Source organism: Callithrix jacchus, chromosome 12 (assembly GCF_049354715.1).
Source record: "Callithrix jacchus isolate 240 chromosome 12, calJac240_pri, whole genome shotgun sequence".
In the NCBI taxonomy this organism is placed as follows: domain Eukaryota; kingdom Metazoa; phylum Chordata; class Mammalia; order Primates; family Cebidae; genus Callithrix; species Callithrix jacchus.
In genome coordinates this window covers 90,036,130-90,048,245 of record NC_133513.1, presented here as the reverse complement: position 1 = coordinate 90,048,245, position 12,116 = coordinate 90,036,130, and the positions used below count along the sequence as shown (strand labels likewise).

At 48.3% G+C, this 12,116-nt stretch overlaps 1 long non-coding RNA gene across 1 annotated transcript; it reads right to left on the bottom strand.

Annotated features, from left to right (window-relative positions):
- Positions 1-206: 206 nt before the first annotated feature.
- LOC118146361 (uncharacterized) lies at positions 207-3,824 on the bottom strand. The gene is made up of 3 exons (XR_004732102.3): positions 3,646-3,824; positions 2,906-3,021; positions 207-400 (listed from the first exon to the last, which is right to left on the bottom strand). It is a non-coding gene; the product is annotated as an uncharacterized LOC118146361 (long non-coding RNA).
- Between the last annotated feature and the right edge of the window lie 8,292 nt (positions 3,825-12,116).

Below are 12,116 nucleotides of genomic sequence, written 5' to 3'. Positions count from 1 at the left end.
CCTGATAGGACGCAGCACCTTGGTGACTGTTGGGGAACAGGCTGGGCTTCAGGTGCCAGAGGACCTTGGGTAAATCAAGAGGTGCCAGTCCCTGCAGTCCAGCCTCAACTTCTCTTCTCTCTCCTCAGTCGGGAAAAAACAATTCATTTCACTTGGTAGAAAATGTGCCCAGTCAAACTGGAGCCTTTTCTGGGTCCCATGCTTACCAGTGTGCTGCGTTAATCTGCCAGCCCTCTGTCAAGGGCCTTCCTCCTGTGGTGTGCCCCTCCCGCTGTCACTCTCCAGCAACCAGGTGTGCTCTTCAGAAGCCACTTCCTCCTGGGAACTGAACCTGGACTTTGGAGAAGCGGCCACGAGTCCATAGTGGGAGCCAGGCATCCTCAGAGTGGGGCTGAACAAACTGAAGATGATAATTAATAATTAAGATGGTTAGATGATTAATTAATTATCTTAATCAACATACTTGTGTATACATGAGGGAAAGCTAATAGGTTTGCCTCAAAGCACAGCTGGCTGGAGCACTGGATTGAGATGGCTCTGAAACTGAGCTCAAAGGAAAGGAGCGTGGTGATTAATTAGCGTCTGCTGCCAACCGGGGAGGGGAGAATGGTAGCTTGCCCACCATGCACTTGTCATCCTGATCGAAACAATTTCTTCCTGTTTCCTATTGAGGCGTAACCTTCATAAAGTGCATTGATTTTAAGTGTATAAGTTGAGGTATGTTTACGTATTTATGCTTAAATGTGTATATATGTGTATAAATGTTTATACACATATGCACACATTACCACCACTGAGATCAAAATACAGACCATTTCCAGAGGCCCAAAATGTCCCCTTGTGCCTGTTTCGAGTTACTGTTGTCTCAAAGGCAGCCAGTATTTTGACTTCTATCACTATAGATTAGATTTGCTTGTGTTCTATTTCATATAAGTTGAATTAAACAATATATATTCCTCTCTCTGGCTTCCTCCACTCAGTTGAATGCTTGTGCAGTTCGTTAATGTTGTTGAACGGTTTGTTCTTGCTCATTATTCCATTGCGTAGCTACACCTCAATTTGTTTGTCTAGTCTCCTGTTGCAGTTGTTTCCAGTCTGAGCTATTATGAATGAGGCTGCCGTAAATATCCTTCTACATGTCTTTTGGTGGACTTAACTGCTCATTTCTGTTGTGTGTACATATATCTATATCTATACATCTATATTTATATGTACATATATAAATCTCTCTCTCTCTCTCTCTCTCTCTCCCTCCCCCCTGCCTCCAGGAGAGAGAGAGAGTGCAGAGTCACAGGGTAGATAAATGTTTAGCTCCTGGAGTAACTGAGTTTGACTCACCAAGCCCTGAACTCATCAAATGTGAACAGTTTCCATTACATGTCAAACAATATGCTGGGCTCCAGGTATACACAGACCCGTTAAACTCAGACTCTGATTCTGAGATATGATATCAACTTAGAGCAAGACTTAAAGAAAAGCAAACACCTAATACAACCAGGCAGCTCAGTCTCTAACCTTTCCCTATTTTCTTCCTTTCTTCCTCCCTTTCTCCCTTTCTTTCTCTCCTCCTTCCCTTCCTTCCTTCCCTCCCTCCCTCCCTCCTTCCTTTCTTCCCTTTCTTCCTTCCTTCCCTTCCTTCCCTCCCTCCCTCCCTCCCTCCCTCCCTCCCTCCCTCCTTCCTTCCTTCCTTCCTTCCCTTTCTTTCTTTTCTTTCCAGGGTCTTTGTCACCCAGGCTGGACTGCAGTGGTGAGATTTCAGCTCCCTGAAGTCTTGACCTCCCAGCCTCAGGTGATTCTCCCACCTCAGCCTCCCGAGTAGCTAGGACTACAGGTATGTACACACCCAGCTAATTTTTGCATTTTTTGCAGAGATATGGTTTCACCATGTTACCCAGGCTGGTCTAGAACTCCTGGGCTCAAGTGATCCACCTGCCTCAGCCTCCCAAGGTGCTGGGATTACTGACATGAGCTGTCATGCCCGGTCTCCATATTTTCAATTACTTAATTGAACTTTGGTTTCCTGCAGGCTCTAATAAATCTTGAATTCCTCCCAATTCTTTCTAGACTTTCCAGAGGTTTGTTTAGGCTTGTTTTGCCAGATATCACATCTTTAGCTTTCTTTGGTTGTCCTAGAGCAGTTTTATCTGTATTGGCTTGGAAGAGGTTTGGGGACACATCCCCAGTCCAGTGATCAGTTCTCTATGCCTAGAAATTGTTTTTTCCAATCAGAAGAAAATAAACTTCTCCAAGAATGACCTGTTTTAACCTGGGCGTTTTGAAATAATAGCTGCTATATGTATAGCCTGTATTGAATACTTATATTTGTCCATGAAATACTTCTGGCTGTAGAAGACTCCTGACTTGTAAATTTGCTTTTGATTTTAACAAGGATCACACATCTTGTTTCAGCAATATAGGGCTTTGTTCATGGTGGATGCACAATAAATATTTATTGAATGAACTTAATGAAAATCATTTAAGAAAACATTACATCGACTGTAACTAGAGGCAATGGAAAGTTCCTTGCAGTTCTAAGGTTTTAAGGCAAAGCCCTCAGGATATCTTCGCCATCAGCCTTTGGGAAGGAGCGGGGAGATGGAGAAGGGAGGGAGGGAGTGGCTCTTTCCTTCACAGCAGACAGGAGTGGAGCTGCGTGGGCAGCCGTCTGGGGTCCCTGGGTTGGGTGTATTCATCCAGCCTCCAGCTACTCTGGCTCTAAACAACTGTCAGTACTCTTGGATTTCTAAATTCTGTCTTTCCTCAAAGATGAAGGACTTGGGTTTTCTAGTCCCATCCCAGTTCGTTTCCGTTTCAAGCATTTATTGGGCACCTACTAGGTTCCAGTGACTGGGCTGGGGGCTAGATTGCACACATGAGTTGCACAGAACTCCATCACCCCGCTTACCGATTGAGACGAAGCGTCTACCTAGACGCGGGGTGATGGAGGGAAGGCCTTCGGCTCTCCATCAGTTCTGTGATCTTGGAGCAGCTACGTCTCCTCTAGGGGCGCTATTTCCTTACCTGTAAAATAGGGAGGTTGCAAGGTTTTCCGTCCGAAGTCGCGTCCAGCTGTCCTGGGCCGGGGCGCTATGCATCTGCCCCCCACCGAGGGACGCTGAGGACAGGGTGGCTGGACAACCGGACGGGCCTCAGGGTGGACAAACCCAGAGCTTCCCAGGGTGCGCCCCTCACAGATGGTGCCGGAAACCTCCTGGAGGGCCTCTGCGCCGCCCCCATTCCCGTTTGTCCCCGAGGCGCTGTTTTGATTGATTCAGCGGAGGCGCGCGGTTTCCGTCGCCCCTCTTAGCAAACGCGCCCACCCCCAAGCGGCGGTCCAGATGGCCCCGCCCCGCCCCCGCGCGTCCTCGCGGCCCCGGCCCCGCGCTCTGTCCCGCGGGAGTCCCGCCTAGCAGAGCTGCGCCGCCCCGCTGGGGAGCCAGTGTTCGCGAACCCAGCCAGGACTCCGGGTTCCGCGCCGCTGCCCCGACGCCGTGGGCCAGCTAGGGAATTTATGGAGGAGGAGGAGAAATCCTCCAAGGACCCAAACTGGCTTGGCGGAAGCCCAAACAGCCACCAAACGGTCGATTTAAAAAACTCATCCTGCTCTCCCTGGAAATCTCTCCAAGCCTTTCTCGCCTGGCCTACCTCGGCTCCCTGACCCAGCTTCAGTACTGCGACGGTTATTTTAAATCTGCCAGCTGTGTTGACGCCGTTGTCTGGCCTTTGCAGGTGCTAGGCCTGGGCACAACAGGGGGCTTTGCCACCCATCGGCTGCATAACCGAGCAGCAGTCGACGACTCCTCCCAGGCTCCGGTTTATCCTCTGTAAACAGAGGTAACAGCACCTCCCTTACAGCGTTACCTGCAGATCATTCCTATGTGACATCATTCCAGATGTGACATCAGCAGCACGCAGTTTTGTCATTGTGGAGGACAGTAAAAAGGTTCAGGGTGACATCTGACATCAGACTGCCTGGGATGAGATCCCCCGTCCCTGTCGGTGGGGCACGATGAACAGCCTTCTTAACTCTCTGGGCAGGAGTTGCTTAACGCTAGCGATCACCAGCAGCAGGAGACAAAGACCTATGGAGGACCCCTGTTCTGGACCACATCTCCCTTAGCTGAGCCATTACTTTTTATTTTTTATTGTGCTAATATATACATGTGACAAAATTTACCATTTAGCCATTTTAAGTGTACAATTAGTGGCATATAGTGCATTCATCATGTTGTGCAATCATCACTATTTATTTCCAATTTTTTTCTCACACATAACAGAAACTTTGAACCCATTCAAAGGTAACTTCCCATTCCCACCTCCCTCCAGTCCCTCGAAACCTCCAATCTACTCCCTGTCTGTATAAATTTGTCTGTTCTAAATATTTTCATACAAACTGTCATTTATTTTTTATTTTATTTTTCTGAGATGGAGTCTTGCTCTGTTGCCCAGGCTAGAGTGCAATGGCATGATCTTAGCTCACTGCAACCTCCACCTCCTGGGTTCAAGCGATTCTCCTGCCTCAGCCTCCCAAGTAGCTGGGATTACAGGCATATGCCAGATCACCTGGCTCATTTTGTACTTTTAGTAGAGACAGGGTTTCTCCATGCTTGTCAGGCTGGTCTTGAATTCCCAACCACCTGCCTCAGCCTCCCAAAGTGCTAGGATTACAGGCATGAGCCCTTGTGCCTGGCCTGGCTAATTTTTGTATTTCTGTATTTTTAGTAGAGACAGGTTTTCACCATGTTGACCAGGCTGGTCTTGAACTCCTGACCTCAGGTGATCCACCTGCCTTGGCCTCCCAAAGTGCTGGGATTACAGGCATAAGCCACTGCAACCTGCTCGTGGCTTATTTTTATTTTATTTTATTTTGACACAGAGTCTCGCTCTGTCACCTAGGCTGGGGTGCAATGGCACGCTCTTGGCTCACGACAACCTCTGCCTCCCAGGTTCAAGTGATTCTCCTGCCTCAGCTTCCCAAGTAGCTGGGATTACAGGTGGGTGCCACCACGCCTGGCTAATTTTTGTATTTTTAAGTAGAGACCGGGTTTCACTGTGTTGACCAGGCTGGTCTTGAACCCCTGACCTTGTGATCCGCCTGCCTTAGCCTCCCAAAGTGCTGGGATTACAGGAGTGAGCCACTGCGCCTGGCCTCGTCACTTATTTGTTTAAGCACCCTTTGCAGAGCTATAGCAGCTCTCTCAGTGCAGGAATGTAAAATTTGTATTTAGTATTTAGTGTGTTCACATAAAATCATTAAATTTGGTATGTGAAATTTAGTGGTAATTTTATTCAATCTATAATTTGGTAATTACATTATTTCTAAAATCATTTTTTGTAGCTCATTGTAGAAAATAGGGAAAATATAGAAGGGTATAAAATAAGAGGCTAAACATCATTGATAATTCCAATGATGTTAACATTTGGGTGGATTTTCTTTTAATTAGATTAGATTACTTTTAAATTCATTGAATGTTGGCTGTGAGCTGCTGAATCTGAGTTTTTGCCATTTTGAGAAGGACAACTGTATTTGAGATGAAAAGGCCACCCACAGTCTGTGAGGGAAAGGAAAGGTCTAAGAATATCTGGGTTTCATGTCAGTTACACAAGCAGACCCAGAACACACACATTTGCAGAAGGAGCTAAGGAAAAAGAAGATGAAGAAATCCTCTAAAATTACTTGCACATAATGTTTGTCAAATGGAACTTTCTCTAGACAGACCTGTTCCCTAAATAATCTCTATTACCACTTTTGTCTTTTTTTTTTTTTTTGAGACAGATTTTTGCTCTTGTTACCCAGGCTGGAGTGCAATGGCGTGATCTTGGCTCACCGCAACCTCCGCCTCCTAGGTTCAAGCAATTCTCCTGCCTCAGCCTCCCGAGTAGCTGAGATTACAGGCACGCGTCATCATGCCCAGCTAATTTTTTGTATTTTTAGTAGAGACGGGGTTTCACCGTGTTGACCAGGATGGTCTCGATCTCTTGACCTTGTGATCCACCTGCCTCGGCCTCCCAAAGTGCTGGGATTACAGGCTTGAGCCACCGTGCCCGGCCCACTTTTGGCTTTTTTAAAAAATGAACACACTAGCCACATGCCTGTACATGCAGCATAAGGCATGGTCTTCTTTCAATTTTAAAATTTATTATTATTATTACTTTTGAGACGGAGTTTTGCTCTTGTTGCCTAGGCTGAAGTGCAATGATGTAATCTCGGCTCACTGGAACCTCTACCTCCCAGGTTCAAGTGATTCTCTTGCCTAAACCTCCCAAATAGCTGGGATTACAGGTATGCGCCACCACACCCAGTTAATTTTGTATTTTTAGTAGAGAACAAGATTTCGCCATGTTGGCCAGGCTGGTCTTGAACTCCTGGCCTCAGGTGATTTGCCTGCCTTGGCCTCCCAAAGTGTTGGGATTACAGGTGTGAGACACCACACCCAACCAAATTTATTATTATTTATATTTTTACTTTTTTGAGAAAGGGTCTTGCTCTGTTGCCCTGGCTGGAATGCAGTGGTGCGATCACAGCTCACTGCAGCTTCAACTTCTTGGGCTCAAGCGATTCTCCCACCTCAACTTGCTGTAGCTGGTACTACAGGCACAAGCCACCATGCCTGGCTAATTTTGTATTTTTTGTAGAGACAGTGTTTCGCCATGTTGCCCAGGCTGGTCTTGAACTCTTAAGCTCAAGTGGTCTACCTGCCTTGGCCTCCCAAAGTGCTGGGATTATAGGTGTGAGCCACCACGCTCAGCCCATAAGGTACTTTATATGTATTATCCATTCAATCCTCACACTGGCCCCAGGAGGTAGATCTTAAATAAATGCATATTTTCCATCTCAGCTCTGCCACCTATGTGCTGTGTGACCTTGAGTGAGTGACTAAATGTCTTTGTGCTTCCAGTTCCTTCTAAGTTTCTTGGGCATATTAAATAATTTACTAGGTAAAGGTCTTGGAACACTACGAGTGCCTGGAATTTGTAGGTACAATGGGAGTGTTTGTTAGTTGGTAGGATTATTCTTTACAGACGAGGACCCCAAGATGCAGATGAATTAATGAGCTCCCTGATGCCACATTTTTGTCACCTTCTTGGACTTTGGAGAACTGAAGGCTGACTCAGATGGAGAAGCGTTTGGGTATATGACGGGCTTCTAAACAGGGTCCCTCCTTCCCACCTGCCATGGGAGGCAGCAGGGTCTGAGGCAGAAGACAGAGGAGAGAACATAGGTCCTATGTCATGCCTCGGCCTCAATCCACAGATGGCTTCCCAGTCCCCTTAGATGGGAGCAGAGTGCTGACCTAACCCACAATGAGGAAAGGCTTCTTGAGGAGTTGCTGCTTAAGCTGAGACCTGAAGGGTACAGAGAGCCAAGCCAGGCCGTTATGATGGGAAGACCATTCTAGCATAGGAACCGGCCTGCACCAAGAGCGTTATGTGCTTTATAAACTGTGAGAAGCTCATGTGGCTGAGGTCCCTTCCTCTCTGGCCAGCTTCAGGGCACTTGTCAGGGTCATGTCATTATCTATTTGCTTGACTGTCTTTCCCCAGCACACAGAACAGGTGTATGTATGTATGTGAGATGGAGTCTTGCTCTATCGCCCAGGCTGGTGTAATCTTGGCTCACTGCAACCTCTGCCTCCTGGGTTCAAGTGATTCTTCTGCCTCAGCCTCCTGAGCAGCTGGGACTACAGGCGCATGCCACTATTTTTAATAGAGATGGGGTTTCACCATATTGGCCAGGCTGGTCTTGAACCCCTGACCTCCTGATCTGCCCGCCTCAGCCTCCTAAAGTGCTGGAATTATAGACGTGAGCCACCATGCCTGGCCTACACAGAAAATGTTTTGAGGGCATGAAGTATTGTCAAAAGACTCTTCACATTTCTGTTTCTGGCCAAGATGATATAACGGGATAGTTTTACGCCTCCTGCCTTAAGCAACTGAAAAGCCAGAGAAAAAATGGAAACAACTGTTATGAGACACTAAATGATGGGTATCGTGGGGCAGCGATTTCTGAGAGAGGGGGAAACACGTGGGGCGAGCCCTGTAATTGCCTGGCTTACAGCCTGGAGAGAGTTTCTAGGCTATGGAGCAAGAGGAGGACCTAGGTGGAACCCGGCATCAATCTGAATTGAGGAGTCAGAGCTGAGGGTGCGGTGAGGCCAAGGTGGCTCAGGTTCCCACCAAAGACAGGAGAGGAAATTGCTACACAGAGAGACGAGTAGCTAGAGATCTGCAGATGGTTCTTCTTGCCGTGCCACCCTCTCCTCCCCCAGGCTTCAGCTGAGAACTGATCAGTGCCTGTGTGTAAACTGTCTGAAGCTGGGAAAGTTCCACCCAAAAGAAGCAGGCAGAACAACCCTTGGAGTTTCCACAGGGTTGTGATTAGCTGGCATTCCCACCAGCCAGAGCAGAAACCTCCTAACTCACAGGGCATTGGGGAGAGTATTCAGAAGGGTAGGGAAATCAGCCCTTGGCTAGTCACAGGCTAGTCCTAGTCCTGCCTGAGAAAGCTGAAAAGCAAGCCTCAGAAGGATCCAGCTGGCTCCAAGTCACTAGACTCTGTTCCAGGACAAAGCTCAAGAATATTTTTTCAAAATACAAGAATATCCAGCACCCAACAAGGTAAAATCCACAATGTCTGGCATGAAATCTGTAATTACTGGGATACAAAGTACAGTAGCTCTCCTCTATCCATGTTTCCACTCCCTATAGTTACTGGGATACAAAGTACAGTAGCTCTCCTCTATCCATGTTTCCACTCCTGTGGCTTTAGTTATCTGTGGTATAGTACAATAAGATATTTTAAGAGAGAGGGAGCTAGAGAGACTACATCCACATAACTTTTATTATGGTGATTGTTATAATTATTCTATTTTTATTATGAATTATTGTTGTTAATCTCTTATGGTGCCTAATTCATAACATAAACTTTATCAAAGGTATGTAGGTATAGGAAAAACATAACAGAACAGGGTTTGGTACATAATATCCAGGTTTTAGGTATCCCCTTGGGGTCTTGAATGTATCCCTGTGTAGATCAGGGGGGACTACGTAGTAGGAAAGTGTGATCCATAATGAAGAAGAAAAGCAATTATTTCAAACCCAGAAATGATATATATAATATAATTAGCAATGTCTGAGATAAACATTGTACCAGGTGGGGTCAGGTGCGGTGGCTCATGCTTGTAATCCCAGCACTTTGGGAGGCCGAGGTGGGCAGATCTCTTGAGGTAAGGGGTTCAAAACAAGCATGGCCAACATGGTGAAACCCCAGCTTTACTAAAAATACAAACATTAGCTGACTGTGATGGCACATGCCTGTAGTCACAACCACTTGGGAGGCTGAGGCAGGAAAATCACTTGAACCCCAGAGGTGGAGGTTGCAGTGAGCCGAGATTGTGCCACTGTACTCCAGCCTGAGCAACAGAGTGAGACTCTGTCTCAAAAACAAAAAAAATTGTACCAGATGGGATTAACAGCCGATTAGATACTGTAGAAGAAAAGATAATGAACATGACAGTCCACCAGGAGAAACTCACCAAAATGAAAAAGAGAGAGAAACAAGACTGAAAAAAGGAAGAGGGCATCATCCATCCACTATGAGACAACTTCAAATGGCCTGATATATGTGTAAATGGAGCCTCCAACAAAGAGAAAAGAGAGGAGGGAACAGAAAACAAAAGTGAAGAAATAATAGTTGAAAACTTTTTAAGTTTGATGAAAACTATGAACAACATACAAGAAGCCCAGTGAACCCAAAGCACAGATCTCTTCTGTTTCCAGCGCGTGGCTCCCAGCTGGCATGCATTCAATGTCTGCTGAATGATGAACGGTTGGCGTCAGTGCAGGCTGTCTCCCTGCGTTCTCCCTTTCTCCTCCTCTCCTCCCACCCCAGCACCCACTTTGCTTCTCTCTTGCTTCCAGTGCTTCTATTGGCCAGAGCTGTCTTGGATGCCTATGGTGGCCTCTGGACTTTAAAAGCCACTTGACCTTTAGTCTGGGAGCTTTTCCTTGCTGTAGGCTTTGCCACTGAGAGCCTCCAATGGTTTAGCCTCCTCCAAATTTGAGCATAGCCAGGGGTTTAGAGATTAAAGCTAAAATATCATCAGTCCTGCTGGCACAGACTTCCTAGGGACTCGTGTTCCTGTAGTTCCCCTGTGGTGGCTGGGTCAGGAGGAGTGCCCAGGCTGGACTGGATGCTGTGTGACTTGCCTCATGTACTTCTCATTGTTGAGAGAGCCTTTCTTCATGTTTTGTTGCCCAGCAAATGCCTATTTATCCTTCAAGACTTAGCTTAAGTGCCTCCTCTTCCAGGAAGCCTTCCAGCCCAACTCTGTGCCCTCACTCTGGGTTCTCTGCAATTCCACATTCACTGACACCCAACTGATTACGCTTTCCTGCTTCCTCTTTCTGTGTCTCCACTGGACGGTGAGCCCACTGAGGGCTGGGGCCATTCTTGTCCCCTGTTGGATTGCTGAATTCCAGTATAGCACATGTAGTACACAGATACTCTATAAGTGGTGTTTATCAGATGTCTACTTAGCAGCCATTCTGTCTCACTTTTGCCCTTTGTGGTTTGGAAATCCACTCCACAGTGCTCCTTAGCCTCACCCAGGCTCTCCTGATTCTTGGTACTGCAGAAGGGGCTGGTGGAGGTGGGAGAGAGGACCCTGTTCAGAAGCTGTAAGGAGGGCTGTCTCCCTGAGTCACACGTGGGAAGTGGTCCTCAATTCCTGGCACATGTGGCTGAGAGGACTCAAAGGGGACATATGCCCTGGGATGGGGAGACTCAATCCCAAGTTTTCTTGTCAGGGGGTTGCCCTACTGGCAGCAGGTGAGCAGGGACAGGCTCGGTGGAGTATTCCTGGCAGCAGCAATGCACCAGACCTGCCTCCTCCTCACTCGTGCAGTGGGAGCAGGTGGCCTGGCTGTAGGGAGGGGGTAGGGAGACCCAAGAGAGGGAGGGGCATGGGAGAGGAAATTGAAAAAGCAGAGGGGGGCTTGGGGGTGTGTGGCTGGCCAGGCGGTTGTTTGACGAGTAAATGTGCTGGGCACGCTAATGAGCTGTGCTCATTCATGGCGAGCTGCCTCCTGAATCGGGGAGCTGGCCAGGTTCTGGGGTGGAGGAACCAGGGATGGGAGCCAAGCTGGGGAGCTGCCCGGCTGCTGGGGCAGGGCCTCCTGTGACGAGCTGTCGGGGGAGTCTTTGTCCTGGGTCTGGGGGGGCTCCTTCCTTCCCTCCCTTCAGAGGAAAAGCCAGGTTTTGCCAGGCAGCAGCAAGTCAGCTCAGGGCCTGCTTGGAATTCACTGTCCAGGCTGGTCTGGAAGCTTCTAGGGCAGGGGCTGGCTCTCAGGACCCACAGACAGGGCTGATCTTGCACCCTTGCTCTCCCACCCCTCCTCACACCCCTTCACCCTGTCACTCTGAGAACCAAAGGACATGGCTAATCAACACTCTTTCCATTCTCCACATGGGTCCTGGCTTCTGAGGGGCCTTTCGAGGTCATGGGGCTCAGAGCTACTGCCGGAGCAGAAGGTTGGAGGCCAGGCATCTCAGCAGCCTGAGTGCTGTCTGTGACAGGCCTGCTAAGTGCCATGTGCTGGGGTGTGTGTCTGGGGGAGCAAGTGATGCTAGGGGGTGGGCAGGGGTATGGGATGTGGAAGGGTATGAAGAAGCAGCTGCAGGTGCCAAGAGGGGATAAACAAAGCAGCAGGCACCAAGGAAGGGGGATGCCACTCTGTCCGAGGCTGCAAGGGCACGGATAGAGGGGCTGGGGCTGCGTGGAGCAGGAGCAGGAGCTGGTGGGCTGCAGGGCAGAAGTGGCCCTCTCAGACTCCATCCTGGTTTGTGGGAAGCTTCCCTAAAATCCCCCCACACAGACACCCCTGAGAAAGCCTGCCCCTTGAGAAACTGAACTGATGCTCAAGAACCCACTGCCCAGATGGAGGTCACTGACAGGGATGTGTGAAATCAGCTGCATAAATTGTGACACACTGGCCACGGCTCTGTTTGTGCCGTGATAGCAGAGAGGCTGCAAAATGTTCATCAACATGGAAAAGAAAAACAAAGAAAATGCCTGAGACTTGGGTACCTGGCGGGTGATAAGGCTCAACCTTTC